This window comes from Chelonoidis abingdonii, chromosome 1 (assembly GCF_003597395.2).
Source record: "Chelonoidis abingdonii isolate Lonesome George chromosome 1, CheloAbing_2.0, whole genome shotgun sequence".
Classification (NCBI taxonomy): domain Eukaryota; kingdom Metazoa; phylum Chordata; order Testudines; family Testudinidae; genus Chelonoidis; species Chelonoidis abingdonii.
Window position 1 is genome coordinate 298,464,150 of NC_133769.1, and position 19,782 is coordinate 298,483,931.

The 19,782-nt window shown below is 36.9% G+C and overlaps 1 protein-coding gene across 4 annotated transcripts in view; it reads left to right on the plus strand.

Moving 5' to 3' along the window:
• PCDH9 (protocadherin 9) overlaps positions 1-19,782 on the plus strand; it is a 956,435-nt gene that overhangs the window by 33,876 nt on the left and 902,777 nt on the right. The gene's annotated exons all lie outside the window — the stretch shown is intronic.

A 19,782-nucleotide genomic window follows, 5' to 3' on the forward strand; every position in this document is an offset into this window, starting at 1 on the left:
AACATGTCACTGAATGCGGACCTTAGTACAGTTAATTAGCAAACAAGCTTTTATTGCAGAGTTCACTAGATGATCAATCATAGATTTTTAGATAGTTGGATTCAGCTGTTAACTCTTCCTGTAACTGGGATAAAACCAAGATTTACAAATTTTAATTCATCAAGCCAATCAAAGAAAATAAACAGTGTTCTCTGATATGTGTATTTTTAAAAATTGACTTCAGATCAAATGAGATGGGAATAGAAATACTCGGGGGGGGTGTGTGTGTGTGTGAGAGAGAGAGAGTGGAACAGTACCATTTATGAAGAATCTCATATTTAACTTGAACAACCCTGAAAGGGAATGCTCTCAGTAATCGCTCTTTAACAGATTCAGGTGGAAGAATGCCAAGATTTTTGTTACACAATAGGTGCAATCATGTGATAGAGTTTCCAGTTGGGAGCTGAAAACTGAAAACCTGACATGCATAAGTGAATGAAGCTGCCCTGTGTGATGTGTTGATTTAGTGTTTTTCCTCCTTAAAAATACAGCTGGAGTTCTGCCTTTGTCTGGGAACAGAACAGACAAGGCTATGTGAAACGCAAAATTAATTTCACATTGACATTCTGGATGTTGGTGATAATTTGTACTGACATTGTGGCTATTGGTTATTATTGTGACAAGCAGGCTTGATCCAAGTAGACATTGTAAGAGCCAAATTTAATAGACTTATCATTGTAATTTTCTGCCTTCAGGACAACAGAGACTTTCCAATGTTCCTTTACCACAACAATCATGGATTACAATATATGAATATAACAAGTCCACAGGATTGGGAGAGGATTGAGGGGATTAATGGAGTATGACAAAATTGCACCTAAGGGAGAAAAGTCTGTAGCAGTTTCTCTATGGTGATGTGGTAGACCAGGCAAACTGGCAATTGCTACTGATCTTTACACATGCAGTCTTCAAATAAAGTGTGTGAAAGTCAAGCGGAATGCAACTATGTGGCTAAGGCTGTCACAATCATTTATGTCATCAAATGCACAAATCACTTAATACTATCGTTTTAAGTATTTCAGTGATCAATTACATTAAGCATCAATAGATTGTAGGCATTGCATTAAATCATTTTATGCTCTGTTATAACCTCTTATCCTGCTAAACTAAATCCTAAAAAAGATTAAAAATGTAGGGTTAGGCCAAGTATCTTTAAGAATAATTAAGGAATATAATTCCTGTTCAGCAGGAGTGTTCCAGCCTCAGAATGTTAGAAACACTGATATTAAAAGAGGTTTGTTGTCTGCATTTATTTGCTGACATGCTTTTAAATAAGACCCCAGTTCCCCATCTCTTTAAAAATGTCCATCTTACAGCAGAATATATTTTAGTCCTACTTCTCATGGAATATGAGTATATTAGTAACTATTGGCATAGGCAGGGATTGCCAGTTTTGGGTCTGGTTCTCCTTTCACATGGTTGTAAAACAAGAGTCAGTCCATTGACTGCAATGCAGTTACATCTGGGTGAAGACAAAGAGATTAGGAGTATGACACTTGTTCTGGTTTGTGACAGGAAATCCCGACTCTTCATTTCAAGCATATTTAGAGAATCAGAACTGGATGCTTTTCTCTTTTCACTCGTGAAAATTTGGAGTAATTTCTTAGACTTCAGTGGTGTGGTTTTAGATTTATGCTGGTGTAAATGCCGGCAGAACCTGGCCCTACAACATCCTTCTTCCATGGATAGTACTGTGAGCACTTCATTATTAATTAAAAAAAAATAACAAAACAAGTGGTTAAATGTTGATCTAGGAAGAACTATACAAGAGGGACAAAATTAGCAAAAGAAGAAAAATCACAAACATTTATCAGTGGCTGAGGTCGTAGCTCATGTGTTTTGAATCGTTTAGGAAGTGCTTTTGCAGCAGTGTTGACTGAAGGTCATGTTGTTATTTAGGCTTTTTGCTAGTAGGCCAGCAGGCAATTCATTAATTCCATTAGCCATCCACTCTGCAGGCTGAGACGTGCAGATGTAATTGTCAACAATTCCTACAGTATATTTAAGCTGTCAAGGCTTCTGTAAGACTTCTGTTATCCTGTTTGGCGATATCAGTGGAGGCAGGGAGGGTTATTTCATGTCGTTTAAAAGCAGAAATAAAGAGAACTTTGTATTACAGAATCTATCCTAAAAGATTTAAACTTCACTGTTAACTTAAAGTGACGTTCCAGCACAGAAACACTGAGTAGATTTCTAACTGCCAAAGTTTCTGATTTTTTTTTTAAAATGAGTTTCGAAGCCATTACAGTGTTCTCTCTAAACCCAAATCTGTATTCTTTCTAATAGCCAGATTGACAAGTTCTCTTCTTGTTCCCAATGGCACAGTGATCTATCCAGTGGCCCCTGCACACTGCTCCATGTGGGTTGATTCTGGTGCAGAGTACAGCTGAAGCCAGTGGTGCTCTGTCCAGATACACAGGTTTCCTCCCGCATGGATCCAATTGCCCGATTGGGGCCTATATTTTTTTATACCAACATTTCACCCTAAAATTTCGGGTCGATAAGTGAGAAGAAAAAGTGACAAATGACAAACATGTTTTGTCTGTCACTAGTATATATTCTTAATATTAACTGGTTGTTAGTTTCTTTGATGACTTTTGTGTCTGAGTGATGGTCAGAGCCAGATGTTTAGAAATGAGAGGCAGGAGATATTCTTGATTTATGAGCTCAGTCAAAAGTAGATTATATCTGCATGTTTGTGTCTGCCCTCCAAGTGATTCACTGTTACCAAACAATGCCCTGCAGAGAAAAGTTTATTTTCTCACGTAGAAGAGACCGTTACCTTGAAAAGATTGCAAGACTGCTTGGAGTGAAATGCCTCATATTTAACAGTGATGCGTGAGTCCTGGAGAGATACACAAGAATTTAACTTGCTCTTCCGCTCTAGTAGCCTACATAAAAATAGCCTGCTGTCTCTTGAGATCTTAATACACCATAAAGCCTTAATGGCATTTAAAAATCTTTAACTTTCAGTTAATATACATTTCAGCATGTTGCTTTTCTTTTAACAATAATGAATATAAAGCTGTGCTGTCCTTTGCCATGCTTTGAGCTGTTCAGATAACGCACCACAGGGTGGTTAGGTATGACTCAAATAGGCCCACTGTGCGCTATTTGAATGGAAAGTACTTCTTTTCATTCATCATTCCTTAACTAGTTTTCTGGTTATGTGTTTCTTAAACTTTCTGAATGACACCCCTATGCCCACAATTCCTAATTTTTTTAAGGTCAGTGCCAAATATTTGACACTCTAAGTAAGCTGTTATTCCTTAAACTCTGTTTGTAAAATGGTCAGGTGGCTGATCATTTTCTGAGCTTGCAATAGTAAATGCATTTCATGTATTTCTGGAGAAATACTTTGTCACTATGTAACAGATGATTATTCTCTGAAAGATGACAAAATGTGGTAAAGGAGTCTGTCTGGGAAGAGGTTCCCCCTATTGTGTGATATAATGTATGAGTAATCATAAATGTAAAACACTTGATGTGAAAATTTCCTATATAATTATTATTCAGTAGTTAGTAGGCACAGTATACTATATTACTCCTGTTATGTATTTATATGGTGGACGCTATGTATTCATAATATGGTCTAACATGTTGTATACGTAGTATCTACCCATCTTAGGGATATTCTTCCCCTAGGTTGACAATTGAAAACTGACAGTTTTCTTTTCTTTTCTTTTCTTTTCTTTTCTTTTCTTATGAGCCACTACAGGGTAGAAAATATTTAAGGATAGCAGTGTATTTACTTCTTCTTTACAATTCTGATTGTTGAAAATCTCTCTCTCTCTCTCTCTGTATATATATGCAAGAAATAGCTGAAAAAAATCAGGTAAAATGTTTCAGTGTTTTAAAGTCGTAGTAGATACCATTGCTATGTATTTATTACAGGCATAGATTAAAAGAGAAGAAGATGCTGTCAATGATTCTGGAATATTTTCTTCATTGTAGTGGCCACTGAGTTGAATGGGAATTAACTGATGTGTATAGTAATGCATCTTTCAATTTATCATTTCTAATCAGTGTTGGGCAGTGAAAACCAACAACTGTCTTTTACAAAATGGATCTTTGTGCACTCTGATTTAAGAATTGATTTAATAAAAAAAGGTATTCAAATAGTTGTACATTTAAAATGTATTAAGTTCAATTTTTCTTTTGCTATATTTTGTAAAACATTTTCAGTGTAAACGGTATGGTTTTCACACATGTCAAATCAAAAGTCCTACTATTTATTCAAAAATATATTTACTTAATGTAATTGGAAGCTTATTGCACTCTCATGAATGTATATATTGTGACTTCAAAAGTATGTACTGAACTTTTGCTTTAACTACTAGTATGTGGATTTCTTTCAAATTTATTTTTAATTAATGATAAGGTCCTTTACTATATGTACTTTAAAATTCACAATAAAGTTTCCGAATTTGTTTCGTACAATGCTGAGGTTTTGTGTTGAATTTTATTATGGAAATCTACTTGCACTGATACCTTGGTAAGGTCCATTCCTTGAGCTGCATGTGTAAATCTGCTTCACATCATAATGATTTAAATCGGGTCTGTCAGATGAGAAATGGCCATATCTCCTTTCAGTGAAGAGCTGTCTTCTTTTAAACAGAAAAAGCTGCTTTGCTGAAGAAAGGAACTACTGACACCTATGTAATCTATGCTTGAGAAGGCAAAAGCCAAGAATTCTTAGTATTTCAGTGTACTGGGCATAGTGATGAGGAAATATATACAGTAACTGGTGGGTAGTTCTAGCCAGAAAAAGGTACAGAATAAGCTTGGTGGGCGGAGAAAAACATTTAGGTATATTGGGTATATGCTAATGAGTATATTGATTTAAAAATTCTAAATAACCATTTTATAACTTCCTATGAAGGAAAAAATCATTCACAGATTTATAGTGTTAAAATACATTGTTCACTCGCTTTTATAGCTTTTCATTTTTGCTGTTTACCTAGCTATTTTTTTTAATGCTCTTTTATTACTGCATTCTGTAGTAGTTACTTAGGCAAAGCTTTCATTGACAATCAGTGAGGATTTCTCCTGAGTAAAACTGTTTTGGATCACCCTCTTAGAAGCTCCTAATTTTTTCATTTCCTTTCTCTGTGCCCTTTTGTACATTTAAAAAATGACATTGTTTGCCTATAAAACCTCTCAGTAGTCTTTTTCTTGACAAAATATCATCACCCATTTATAACATCATCCACTGATTGGGACAGCATTGCTCAGGAATAGAGGTTTTTTATTTCAGCTAACTGCTGTGGCAGAGCAAGCCAAGAGCACAACATGTTATAATTTTTCCCTGGAAAACACAAAAAATTAGGGGCAATAAAAAAATTATTGACAACACATTCTTAGGGCCTGAGACTTCTCCCATTAAAGTCCACAGTAGTTTTGCCATTCATTGAAGTGGAACTGGGATCAGGTCCTTAGATTTTATAGGTGGAATTTTCAAAAACACTCAGGGTCAGCCTACTGATTTCAGTGGGAGCAGAGTTAGGTGAATGCTGAGCAGTTTCACCCTATACAGAGATATATATCCCTTTACAGTGCAGTCATTCACATTTAAATTTTTGAAATCTAAGAACATGCCCATTTCAGCATTTATTTCAGAAATCCAAATATATTTCTAAACTCTGGTTCTGCCAACTGTTGGCTAATTCAAATGGAGATTTTGTAATCAGAACCTGGCAGAGCTATGATATAATTGAAGGGTCAAATTCTGCCATCCTTTGTTTCCTATATGTATGGTTCCCAGTAAAATCCAGGTCAACACTGGAACCCAATGTAGAAAACACTTTGGCCAAGTCACTACTGACAAACAACTTTAATAGAGTTACACTAGTGAAGAATTTGGCCGCCTTTCTTTTCATGATTCCTTAAAAAAATCTGAAAAAGAAAGTTGAATTGTCATTTGAAAAGCTGAATTTGAAATTCATGCTCTTAAAACACCTTCAGGTCATTGCAGAGATACCTAGTATCTCCATGCTTTGCTGTTTCTGCAACATTTTATATCATTTGCATCATTAAAGCTATGCTATAGACAGCCTCTCTCAACATGCTCTGTTGAATTAAAGCCCTGATACTCCAAGCAAGAAAGAAGCAAACATTTCTCATCCCTAAAATGGAAAAGGATATTGAAGTAGTCTCATTCAAGGAAACACTCAGGACCAACAGGAGGTAGGCTGGATTGTCTGTATCTTGCAAGTATAGCCAGGGTCAAGGAATAACACCAGTGCTATTCGATAGCGTAAATAAAGAGGATTATTCATAATTTTCAAGAATAAATGTCATACCATAGTCTATTGCTCATTTTCATGCTATCCATCATCAGTTCTATCTGTCTTATTTCCATGTCATTCATACTGTAATTGTCTTTTGATGAATGCCCTTCTGATGCAGGCTGTTACTGGTGTTCACATTCCCTCTCCTCCTTATCGCAATATACTCTAATATCTTTTATTTTAATACAGGTGACAATGGTCAATGATTTGTATAATTTAGACCCAGATCTCATAGTCTCAACTCAAGTTGGTGAGCACTTCTAGATCTTACGAATGGTCCTGTTGATTTCAATATCATACAGTGCTCTTGTGAGTTAGTGCTCAATAACTCGTGAAAGGTTGTGTGATTTGTCTCTTAGTATATTGGTTCACCTGTGCAGAATTTGAACTTGGTAAAGGTTACATTGTCTTTTGTTCATTATTAAGTATCATGATGTTAGGGCAGAAAGAATTACACCTGCTGTCCCTGAGCAATGGGCCCAATTTTGATAATAAAATATCAGTTTTACAATAGTGTAACTTGATGGGTATAATTTCTCCACATGTGTGAGATCAGAATCAGAGCTTGGTACTGTCTTCATACAAACCAGAGTGCAAGCTCAAGATCCAATTTTTCAAGTCACAGAATCATAGATTCATAGAATCATAGATCCCTTAGGACTAGAAGGGATCTTGTGATGTCATCTAGTCAGGACCAAGTAAACCTAGACTATCCCTGACAGATGTTTGTCTAATCTGTTCTTAAAAACCACCAGTGATGAGGATTTCACAAAGTCCTCTGGAGGCCTATTCCAGTACTTAACTACCCTTACAGTTAGAAAGTTTTTCCTAATAGCTACCCTAAATCTCCCTTGCTGCAGTGTAAGCTAATTACTTTTTGTCCTACCTTCAGTGGACATGGGGAACAGTTGATCACTATCCTGTTTATAACATCCTTAGACTATCACGTCCGCCCTCAATCTTCTTTTCTCAAAACTCAATATGCCCAGTTCTTTTAAGAATTCCTCATTGGTCAGGTTTTCTAAACCTTTCATCATTTTTGTTGATGTCCTCTGGACTCTCTCAATTTGTCCACATCTTTCTTAAAGCATAATGCCCCAAATTCTCCAGTTAAGGCCTCACCAATGCAGAGGAGAGCAGAACAATTACCTCCTGTGCCTTACATACAGAATGATATTAGCTTTTTTTTTTGCAGCTGCATCACATTAAAGACTTACATAATGATTACCATGTGGGCCTAAGAAACAAGGAAAAATGGCAAATTTGTTATGTATCCAATAGGAATGTAATAAATATTCATGCTCAGCAGCAATATTCTACAGAAGTGTTGAACTTTAAATCAGGCATTACTCTGACTGAACACACATAACAGCATTGTCAGCTCAGTTGTTTGATGTTGCATACTTTTTCTACATTATGTGACATTTCTTTATCCGTCAAGTTATATGTTAACAAAAGCAACTGAAAGTTAGACTCCAGCACTTTCCTCTATATGTACGTATTTAATGGGATTTTTTTTTAACAAAATAAAACATTTCTTTTGCCCATGGATTATTGCAGAAAGAGTTTGAGCATCTTTGTCTTGCAGTTTACTTGAAAGAAGAGGCTGAGACTGGAGTGAACTTTCCAACAGCCAATGTGTGACAAAGCATGCTTAATAGGAAATGAAGTCAAATGTTTTTGTCTTTGAAAATGGCTTCCCCTAGATTCGATGGAGAGCAGATTTACTGTAGAAAATTGTTCAATTCCATTCTTGCTTGTTCACTTTGCATTTCATACAAAATGTTTTCTTGCATGCAACATGAAGCAGAGTTTTGTCACTGTAGAGGAAAGAAACATAATGTGCTTTGGCGGTCCCTGACAAGATACATACATTAAAACTTTTAAATCTAAATTTATGGGGGAAATGTATGTCATGTCCCATCATAGAGCTTCACAACCATTGCATTCATTGCCACTGGTTACTAGCAAAGCTGTTATTTCTTGTGTTTGTAGCTTGTTTCTTCTGTAAGTGCAAATACTTACACAGAGCTATATTTGGGAGATTGCTTTGTAAAGCTCTGCAAGTAAATAAAGTCTTGTTCATAAGCAATTTAACATGTAACTGTTGGATAACCTTTTTTTTTAACTATTTACAAAAAAAGTTTAAACCTTTTTCTCAAACTACCTAATTAGATTTTTTTTTCAGGTCACAACTCACTGTCTTATCAAAAGGAGTGGGTAGATTAGAATTTGGATGTATGAGAAATGCTAAATGGAAACTGTTCAATACTGCTTTGACTGTGGCCAGTCAGACTGTGGTGTCAATTAAAAACTAAGAAGAACATACTGGTAATCCTTTGCTGAATCCAAATGACTATGACAGTTTGTAGAGTAGTAAGTATGGGGCATGTTTTAACCAGTTATAAAGCTGTTTAGATGGATCAGAAAACATATTGGAGAAAGACTATGACAAACGTAGAATCCAATTCCCATGTCACATCATCCTTCTTTTTACCTTTTCTATTCTTATTTTAATGTTAAGTACTTGAAATATAATCCAACATTTTGAACACGTCAAGTACAAAATAACTTAAGACCCTTAGTTCCTCTGAGAGTCAGTAGCACCATATTTTCAATCTGAGAATACGCAGCAAAATGCTCTGACAATGCTGAATCCCTTTTCTTTTTCCATATTCTGTTTTACATATCCTACACAAGGATTGTACTTGGAAATTTGTCTTTCCTAGGTAGTGTCCTAACTTCAAAGACGCAAGTTTGCATCCCCTGAGCAAGATCTTGCATTTGTTATTAAAGTTGAATGACCACTGAGGCTAGTGCCAGTTTAATCTTGAATGGGGAATGCAGGAGCTGCCCACTCTATAGTTCTTTGCAAACCAACTGTCACAGCTCGGACCTCCTATGGTTTTGCATGTGGGATGTTTATAGAAAACAGTGGGCATTTTCTGTGGGGATTATGGCAGGATTAGGAGACATTGCAATGTATCTTGTGCACTGAGAATTTATCTCCATACAGGCTCTTAACCCATGTTTGTAAAATAATTAGTTTTGCAGTGGTATGCTCCATATTATAGAAGTCTTAGGGCCCTGTGCAGTAATACCTGCTCATGATAGTCGTGAATTAAGAGTACTTCAGCAGTGTTAACTCTGCATGCTTCTGTGTATATTTGTATTTTACTCATAACATTATTTTGACATAGCTTTTTTTTGCTTTGCTTCTTTCTCTTTTCTGTTCTACTGATCTGTAGCTCACACCAGCATGGTCCCCATAGGCTTCCACTGACTATGTTTCATATTTTTTCTAATTAATATTCTTTCTTATGTGGTCTTTCTAGACCTGTGCTGACATTGCTTCTTTTAACCGCAACACAGTGTCATCCTGTTAGAGACAAATTTTGACATCTTTACAACTTGTATGCTTAAAAAAGGAATATGTCAGTATTTTTACAGTAATGGTCAGTGTGTGGGGCCATTACAGTGAAATGCTGTGGTGTTCTTTTTTAAATATGACAAGAATGTCAAGTTAGAGTACAAGAGGATGGTAAATTAGCATCATTTAGAAGAAATAATAACTTGATCATATGCAAAAAAATAGTTGTTTGCCAAACGTAGATATACTGTTGTTTTACTTGAATAACTGAAACTCTCAAGCCAAAATTAAAGGGACATTGTCAGTACATTTGGGCCAAAAACATAAGTTTGAAAATAGAAAAGTTTTACCAGTGCTAATAAAAATACTTCCATGCTTTAAAAAAAATAATTCAATAAAACCTTCATAGATATTCTCTGGCACTGTTGGAAACACAAACATTACTTCATTGTATTAGACCCAGAGCACTTAATGCTGAACCTGACTAAGCAGCTCTTAGTCAGCGTCTGTCTCTGTAGCTTCTCCATGCTTGATATTCCCCAGTCTGTCTGTCTGCCTACTCAGTCTATAGTATTTCTCTAGCGTCTATCACTGTATTCAAGTACTGAGAGTTCTGTACTCAGAGTGAAATTCACTGCTCTGCAGAGGTTCCATATCACTGTATCATTTAAATACCACTAAGGCATAGGCTTAAGTGGGAGTGAAATGGTGCATAAACTTTGCTCTGGCCTTTTGCATATTGATGAGCTTCATCAAGTGACCACGGAATGAGACCCTGATAGTCCATTATGAGTGAAATACACTAGTAAACAGCATACGTGATAAACCTGTATTTATCTGATTCTTTCACATTAATAATTTAAAGTGCTATGTGTAATACAGGTAAGGACTTTTTTTTTAAATTAGACTAATAAATACAAAGTCCCTGTAAAAAATAAAGTTTTATAATTAAATATTAGGTGCTTTTTGTTTCTGTAGCTTGTTTGAAATAGATGGAAAAAGGCTGTTCCTATGATATTTCTAAGATCTGGCACTTAGAGGCTGTTAAAAACTGCATAACTAATTACCCTTATTTTTTTTGTAGTTGAAAAAAATCTATTAAACACATTTTAAATTCTGACTGACAACGAAGTTTAAACCTGATACAATAAAGCCAATTTATCCTTACAGTATGATTCAGTTCTGGAAAGTGACTGTGTCAAAGTGTTATCCTGGTGTTCCAAGTTCATTGCCTCTCAATCATTAGCATATGAAATGTGCCCAATTTTGCTATTCAGAAAAGATATTTTTCTAAAGGCTAGCCCAGAAAACTCATCTGGCTTCTGGCTGTCAGGCCAAATTCTGCTTTCAGTGTCATTGGAATGAATCCTCTGTCTTCAGATTATGCCCTTGTTATAGGGGTAAGGTGGGGTTTGCTTCTTTGTGGCAAAGGTGGATCGAACCCAAAAATGTGGGTGGCCCTGTCTAATCTGTGTGGAACTGCACTATTTCCAGAGCCCCTCCATTCCATTGCATCTTAATGGCAGCACAGAGGGGGCTCACAGCATGAGGTAGAGCTCTCCAAAGGTACTTTATGACCTTTATGCTGAATCTCAGTTGGTTTAATATGGGGTGACAAAGCATGAAAACTGTCATTCCTCCATCACGTCCATTCCTTGGCCATTACCTCCCGAGGCACGAATCTGGATTGCTACAGAGGAAGATCCAAGCGAGGGAAAGACAATGCTATTCATGTGGTATTGCCTCCCTTTGTACTTTGTCTCTTGGAAAACACCAAGTTTTCATACCTTCTGACCATAATGGTGGAGGAAAAGATTTGGATATATACCAAAAATAAACAAATAAGAAGGAATATAAAAAAGAAAAGAAAAATATTTCCAAATGTAAACTCTGAAAGGAGGAGCTGCAAGCTTATGGCCATATAATTTCTGAGTCCTACAGAGGCACTAGACTCCCAGTCTGATCTTTTTTCCAGGTGTTCTGCCTCTGTGGAAGCTGTGGAGAGGTTTGGAAAAGATGGGAGGAAAAAGAGTCTGGAGGCCCTTTAGGACCTCTAGCACGATATGTAACAGCTCTCTACTTAGAGCATGCAGTAGGAGATCTTTTTCAAAACACTTTCATTTTCATGATATTAAAAAGATGTACAAAAACTGACTGTGCCCATGAGGTCCAGGAGTTGGATCATGTCTGTCTTTTGTGAGTGGGCAGCTGTAACTTAAGGACTGCATGTTGAACATTAGCTTTCTTGAGATAATAAAATCTCGTAGAAGAGAAATATATAAAACTAGATCCATGGAAATAGTAAAAGGTCATTGCCATGGAAACCACAGGAAACTCTCAAACTATGATTTTGAAAGAGTCTGTCTCTGAAGCTGCAGAATGCTTGAACAATGAGATTTGTTTTAAATTAGAATTCAATCTCTGTCTTTTAAGTGATAGACACTTAAAAGTGTTATTTCTAATTTAATGCAATCTTTTGCTAGGAAGGAGATGAATGTATATGTCAAAGCCAACTATATTGTTAAGTTTGGCCTTCAATAGAACTCTTTCGTATCTTTCCCTGCTTTTGCCTCCTGTTGTGAATGGCTGAGCTTTTATACTGAGCATGCCAACCTTTTAGGATTTGTGGCTGAGGTTTCCATTTGCTGTGGTTTCATCTGCTGTCTACACCTTAGGCCATAAATCCAGCCTCAACAGACTGCTGTCTGGAATACTTTATGTATATAACTTATTCACACACACTGATGAAACAAGGTGAAAATATCTATACAGCAAAAGAGCTACTTTTATGGGTAAGTTCTGTATAATAGGGGTGAAAGCAATAGGATTCTATATAAATTACTGTAAAAGTTTATAGAAGTTAATCTATCCTAGATTTTTTTCTTAGATCTCCTTTTTAGAGAATTTTTAAAACATCCTGTAATTAAACAAAAAAAAATATTCTCTAGCATGTTACAAAATTCTATAGAAAATGTATCATTCTCCATTTAATTCTATAGGTTTTTTTTCCTGTAAGGGTTGAGAAGATTTCTGAAGTTTTCATAATAAGAAGGTAGTAGCAGGATGAAAAAAATGGTGGAAACAAGACAATTAAAGGTGGGTTTTAAGCCGCTAGAACATATGTGCACTTGCTTTCAGTGCAGAGATACAGGCAAATATGAATGTTGTTTGTCACAGCCTCAGAAGTCTGCTACATTGTCTGTTGTTTTTTTTTTAAATGATACTTTATCAACATTTCAACAGGCAAGAGCTTTCAAGCAAGGTAACAGATAATATAGGAATCCTTAACCAAGATAAAGTTAAAAGTAGTAGTAGAGTAGAACAAATCATAATGCAAATAGGCTCAGAGATCACTTCTTCCTTCTTTCTTCATCCTCATCTTCTTCCACAGTGTCTTTCATCCAAGGCTGTCAAAATGCTTCACCTATATTAAGCCTCTCAATCTGTGAGGTAGGTAGATATTGTTATTCTGAATTTGGAGATGAGTCAGTTGAGACTCAGACAGATTAAAGCTAAAGTTTCAGAAGTGTTCCTTAATTTGATGTGCCTCCGGTTTTGGATGCCCAGCTTGAGACAACTAGTGCCTGATTTTCAGAGGTGCCAAGAACCTGCAGCTCATGCTGAAGTCAATTGTTTTCCTATAGAAAGGCATCTGATAAATCACGGTAGAAGCAGAAAATCTGTTTAGGAAGTGACAAGTGGGAAAGCAGAGGTTAGTTATCCAGTGGACTGCAGTTCAACCAGGATAGGCCATATATGGCTTTTGTCCTGCCATTTACAGTGTTGGTAATCAAAAATAGATCACAGAAGACACTATTAGCCTTGTGCAACATCACTGATATCAAGGACAGTGTCCAAGGTGGGAGTCAGCACAGTTGGCCCATACTATAATGCTGACATGTAGATACTCCATTTTAAATGGAAGACGTTTTGAATAGGCACGAAACATTCAAACATTATAAAAAAGTATAAACATGCAATGGCGTGCTGTGAGGGAATTACAAGTCGAGCTCCTGGCAACAAACAGCTGGTGCTTTTTGTTGTTTGATGCCCTCAGTACATGTATGTAAAAGACTGTTTACAAATTTTTCTGAGTGTTTGGCATTATGACTAACTCTGCACTGCCTGGTAGTGGATATTGTTGTAGTCACCCCAAGTATGTATTTCATTGCTGTGCTGTTACTTTGGTGGCATTCGCCACGATGCCTCATTTCCCTAGCTAATATCAGCTTTTGCTCTTGGTTTGATTGGATGAGGTTGTTAGAAATGACACAGCGTCCTTCTGCTCCTTTCTTTGTTTCTTAGCTTTGGCCAGCTCAAGATCCAGAGGTGGAAGGGAACAGGTTGCACTGATATTAGACTACCAAGATGTCCATGATCCATGCAATTTTAGGGTGAGATTTTCTAAGGGGCCTAGAGGAGATAGATACCCAACTCTACTGCACTGTATTTAACTTCTGCCAGCTCTTTGAAAATCGCAGCCTTGATTAGTAAATCTACAGAATACAAATTAATTCAAATACATTGAATTATTATATAGAGAGCTCTTCTTGTCTTCAGATTAGCTGAGCTGCCATTGAAGTCATACCCCCTGTCTGACAATGTCCTATTTCCTGATTATTCTGGAAATCAAAGCAAATATTGTCCATAGACAGCCGGACAATATCTCTTATGTGAACAATTGTTTCCATGAGGAATCTGCTGAATCCCTACTGGAGTCTTCTATCCCGCTGCTTCTACCTCCCCAGTGTAGAAGCTTTGTGTCAGAGCTCTCATTTCTCTGGCGAAGAAATACTGAACTAGATTCCTTTCAGAGGCTATGTACTTTGACGGAGAGATTGCTGTTGAACTGCACTCTGAGCAGCATCCACAGTTCTCTCTCTCCCTTCATCTTGGGCCTGATCCAAAGCCATCAGAGTCAATGGAAAGAATCACAATGACTTCAAGTTTTGTCTTGCAGGGAGTAAGAGACCAAAAATGAAAATTAAATTGAGCTCTTTTAAATGGCAACAGAAACTCCTGGGGCACTTCATTATTTGTCTGCTGTGAAGTATTACTGGTAGGGATTTCTGATTACAAGTCTTTTACTCCAGTATGTGGTGGATATAGGGTCTGATTCTATAGCTGCTCCATGTAGGAAACTTGCTTTGAAGTCAGTGGGAGTTGTGGAGATGGGGTGGGTACATCTCTGGATGGGTATGTCGTTGGTGTTTGCCTGAGAGTCAACCTGAAAAAATGTAGATAAGTCATTTTTATATGAATTACTTCCTATGTTGTAGGTGCTGGAAGTAGGAGTGCTGGGGGGTGGCAGCACACTGGCTTGAAGTGGTTTCCATCATATACAGGGTTTACAGTTTGGTTCAATGTCTCTCAGCACCCCCATTATACAACCAGGATCGATTGGTCTGATTCGCCCCTGCCTTACACCACTTTTACATCCATGTAAAGGTATTGACTTCAGTGGATTTACTCCTGATTGTTCTCCATTTAAATGAGAGGGGAACCAGGTCCAGTCCAGGTCAAATCCTGCTGTCATTGGGAGTTTTGCCATGGGTATCAGTGGAACCAGACTGTAGCCTTTTGTGTATTCAGTTGTAAGGTATATTGTTGTTGGGTTTTTTTTAAAGATGGCCTCTGTTTGCACAGTGCTTTTTTTCTTACACTGTTATTGTCATTAAAGGAAGTAGGACATCATTAAAACTGCCAATGCTCAAATGTGAATTTTCAAGATGAACATAAAAGAAAATATGGTTTTAAATGTTTAAAGTAGGTCAAAGACTTCACTTAAAATGGGGGTTGGTGGTTTGACCACACAAAAAAAAAGTGCTAGGCAATAATTCAGTAGTAGTTTTCCTGCTCTCAATGATTATGAAAGTGGGAAGGCAGGAAAAAATCAGTTCGATTTTTTTATAGTCTATTTAGCTGTTGAAAGGTCAAATGAAAGTTTATAAGAACATAATAAGAACATAAGAACGGCCGTACCAGGTCAGACCAAAGGTCCATCTAGCCCAGTATCTGTCTACCGACAGTGGCCAATGCCAGGTGCCCCAGAGGAAGCGAAGCTAACAGGCAGTGATCAAGTGATCTCTCTCCTGCCATCCATCTCCATCCTCTGATGAACAGAGGCTAGGGACACCATTCTTTACCCTTCCTGGCTAATAGCCATTTATGGACGTAGCCACCATGAATTTATCCAGTTCCCTTTTAAATATTGTTATCCAGTCCCAGCCTTCACAACCTCCTCAGGTAAGGAGTTCCACAAGTTGACTGTGCGCTGTGTGAAGAAGAACTTCCTTTTATTTGTATTAAACCTGCTACCTATTAATTTTATTTGGTGACCCCTAGTTCTTGTGTTATGAGCTGTTCTCTGGAGGGGTAGTGAATTAGAAAGATCTTGAAAATCCACTTGGGGGGAGAGAGAGAGAGAGAGAGACCTTCCATATCTGTAGAGGCTGGAGTAATCCTTATGCATGATTGCCCTTCAAAATACCTCCTCATGCCCCACTGCTGAAATTGCTCCAGACAGAGCCCGTAAGGCCATTGGCTGGGCCCCACCCACAGCAGAAGAGGGAACCAGGACATTTAAACACTGCAGGGCCACGCCAACTAATACAGTGATGCACCTATAAAGATGCAGCTACAGAGACACAAGAAGGAAAAATGCCCTAGTGGCATTTGCCTTTGCATACAAGCAAGGGGAGATTTGTGAATAGTCTCTTCTTTGTGTACACCTGTGGGGATAATCTAGCCTCAATTTCTTAAATAAATAATAACCCACTGAAATGAACTAAGTCGATGATAAGGATTATTCCCTCATGCAAACTAATGTCCTTGTGCCAGATCCTGAGGTGGTGCAAATAGGCATAGCTGCACTGAAGTCAATGGAGCCAGTTCCTTTTTTGCCAGATTATTTCACTCTGCAACAGAGCTAGTACTAGAAGTGGATTTCCATTGACAAACTACTTTCTTCCCTTTTAAATAGCCTTTACTGAGTACTTTTCACTCATATATAATAATTTTAAATGAACAAAGACTGTAGTTCACCAGGGAGTGATAATTAAGGCTCTTTATTTGCCATGGCTGTGACTTCCGTGACAAAACTTCTAGAGATTTTATCCTTAAACTCATATTACTTTGCTACCCCGGCCAACCTGCTATGAAAGAGGATTACTTAAAAGTTAACAAATCGGAATCTCTATATATCCAGTGTAGTGGAGTATAGGAGAATGACCAAAGGTCTTAAATAAAAGAATTGAGAGCTTAGTAATAATGTAAGTTCTCTAAGGAAGGAAAGGTCTCAGTTATATGTCTGTATAGTGTTTAGCATGAGCCCCTGGCTTTAGCAAAAACTAAATATCCAAAAAACAAGTGACTTCTGTGACACTGTTAGCCAAAAACACCCTCTTCCTTATGTACTGCTGGGCCACTGCAGTGTTCAGTACTATTCAAAAAAGCAATGGGACATTTTTTAAAAGATTCAGTATATCTCTGTACTTCTCAAAGAAAAACAAAAAACCTTCACACTATTAAGTCTGACCCATGTATTAGTGAAGGAGTGCAACATGTCACATTCTTTTTTGGAATAGTGATGGCTCATGAAAGCGTTAAAATATTTAGTAGAGAAAGAGGTGGCAGTGTAAAATACACAGTACTTTACAACATTAAATCTAAAGTAAAAGATTTCTGTCTAATGTAATATTTTAACAAACATATCCATAGAATTTGCAAAACACAGTCCTTACTACTTCATTTAAGATGGTCATAATCTTCTTCCACTGTAATTTCATGTACTAGATACATGAACAGAAACAACTATAACTGCTCTGTGGCAAGAGAATGATTATTTGATCATTGTAAAATAAAGTGCAGTATCACCATCTTCCCTATGCTAAATGCACTTATGGATATGCAAAGGAGTCAGACTAAAATATAAAATGAAAAGAGGGGACACTACTGAATTGTCCACCAGAGCAAAACTAAATTAATATTATGTGAGCCTGCGCTATATAATTAATATGGGCCCTAGTCCAGCAAAGGGATCCACAAAGGCAAATCCATTGAATAGAGACCATTGACTTTGCACAGAGGCAAAAGTCTGCTTTTATTCATCTTGAGAAAGATTAGGTCCATGACGTAATATATTACAAAATCTGAAGAGTAAAATTTTGAAGTAACTTAGGACAGTGACTCTTAACCTTTCCAGACTACTGTACCCCTTTCAGGAGTCTGATTTGTCTTTCATTCAGCAAGGGGGGCGGGCTCCTCAACTAGCCCCCACACTTCCTGGTCCTTTCCTTGAACATTTCTTTATCAAAATTGTGAATGACCACAATAGCACTCACAAACGGGTCATTGGAAAAAAGCAGATTGCGGCCCAGACAAGCAGGCAAGCAACAGATAAAGAAACTGAAAACAGGTTGAAAGCCCTAAGGAATAGTGTCAGGAATAAAGAAAAGCAGTAAATGCAGGGCATGAAGCCCTGGAACAATACTTAAAATGGTGAAATCTGAGGTGAGAAAGGTGTCATTTTGGGACAAAACAAGTGGATTTAAGAAAGAGAGTGAAAAGTTAACTATACAGAGGCTGAAGAGAATTAAGCAGTTAAACTTTTGTGGAAAATGTTTAAAAAAGGACCATATTAAAGAGAGAGAATTCTTGGTTTCTTTGCAGCCATTCTGAAGGGAAAATGGGCCCTTTTCCAGAAGAAGTGCCTGTAAATAATCCAAATATTTATATACAGCTATGTAAAAACAAAAGCAGTGTAAAGGAAATGTTAAGGAAAAGAAAATGTGTATGTATCTATTTGTCTGTGAAAATATGTAACATTCTAAGAATCTAACAACCAAACCACATCTGGTTTGTAAAAACTCCTGTTTTCTAGGTGTGAGATAAATTGGTTTTGTTTTTGTTTTTAATGCCACAAAAATTCATTTGACTCTTTATTTCAAAGTTGTAAAACTGACAGACCTTTTTGCAAGACCAGGTAATTAGTGCTGTTTCGCTTTGGGATTTAGCAGTTAACCCTTAAGGTATACTTGATTCTTTACAAAAATTAAAATGTTTTTTTAAATAAACACCCAATCATCATGGCTGCAAATAGGGGCAGTCAAAATCAGGAGAATAGGTAGAGATTCTGGAGTCTTTGTTGGTTGGTGTTTTTTTTGTAAACGAATAGCAGATAAGAGTAATGAAAAGAATAAGAAATTAGCAGTGACCCTCCTGAAGCAACAGCAGAGGTGAGGTGCACAAAAAAAAGAAGCCAATGTTAAATAAACACTGAGCCTTAAAAATAGCTCTGTGTAATAACTGTCACTTGATAAGGGGTACATGAAAACTCTGTAAGAACAAAACAAACAGTTACACTTTATGTAAAAATTGATATGGCTAATGTTCTTTAAAAAAAAAAGTTCTAGTAAAGAAAGAATGTGCTATTTTCCCTATGGACATGTCAGTGTATATTGTAAAAGGGGTAGAAAAAGTGTTATTTTTGTCTCCAGATAACCAAAGTGGTGTATAACGGCTATTGTGTATTGTTGTTAATCTTGGGGAAAAGTGTTTAAAAAGTGTTTAGCAAACCCACAGAAGACCAATGTAATGTAATGTAAGTACTGTGTGGTACCAATAATCACATTTATTATTTGCCACAACAACAACAGAACAGTCCAGCTCTACTGTAAGCACTGATGTACAGCTGAGTTTCTATCAAGCTTGGCATTGAATGCAAACAGTTACAATCATCTTTATAAAGTTAAAAAGCTAACATAGTTCCTACTGATGAAAAAAAAAACTGGACCATTCATATTATACACACAAATGGGGAGCATTGTTAAGTAATTGCCACTGCAGAAAAACATAACAGCTTACCATTGTATAACATATGTTCTGGATGGTCTCACCACAAGCTACTGGCATACTAATGACTTACTTACCCCTGATGGTTTTGTTTTAAATTGTATGTGTTTAATTAAAAGTTTATAAAATGTGCTGGTGGATAAAAACAAATGGTGTGCAAAGCTAAAAGCCACAAGGCCCAAAATCACCTCCCAGTATTTTCTATTATGTGGACTAAATAAGAAGTGACAC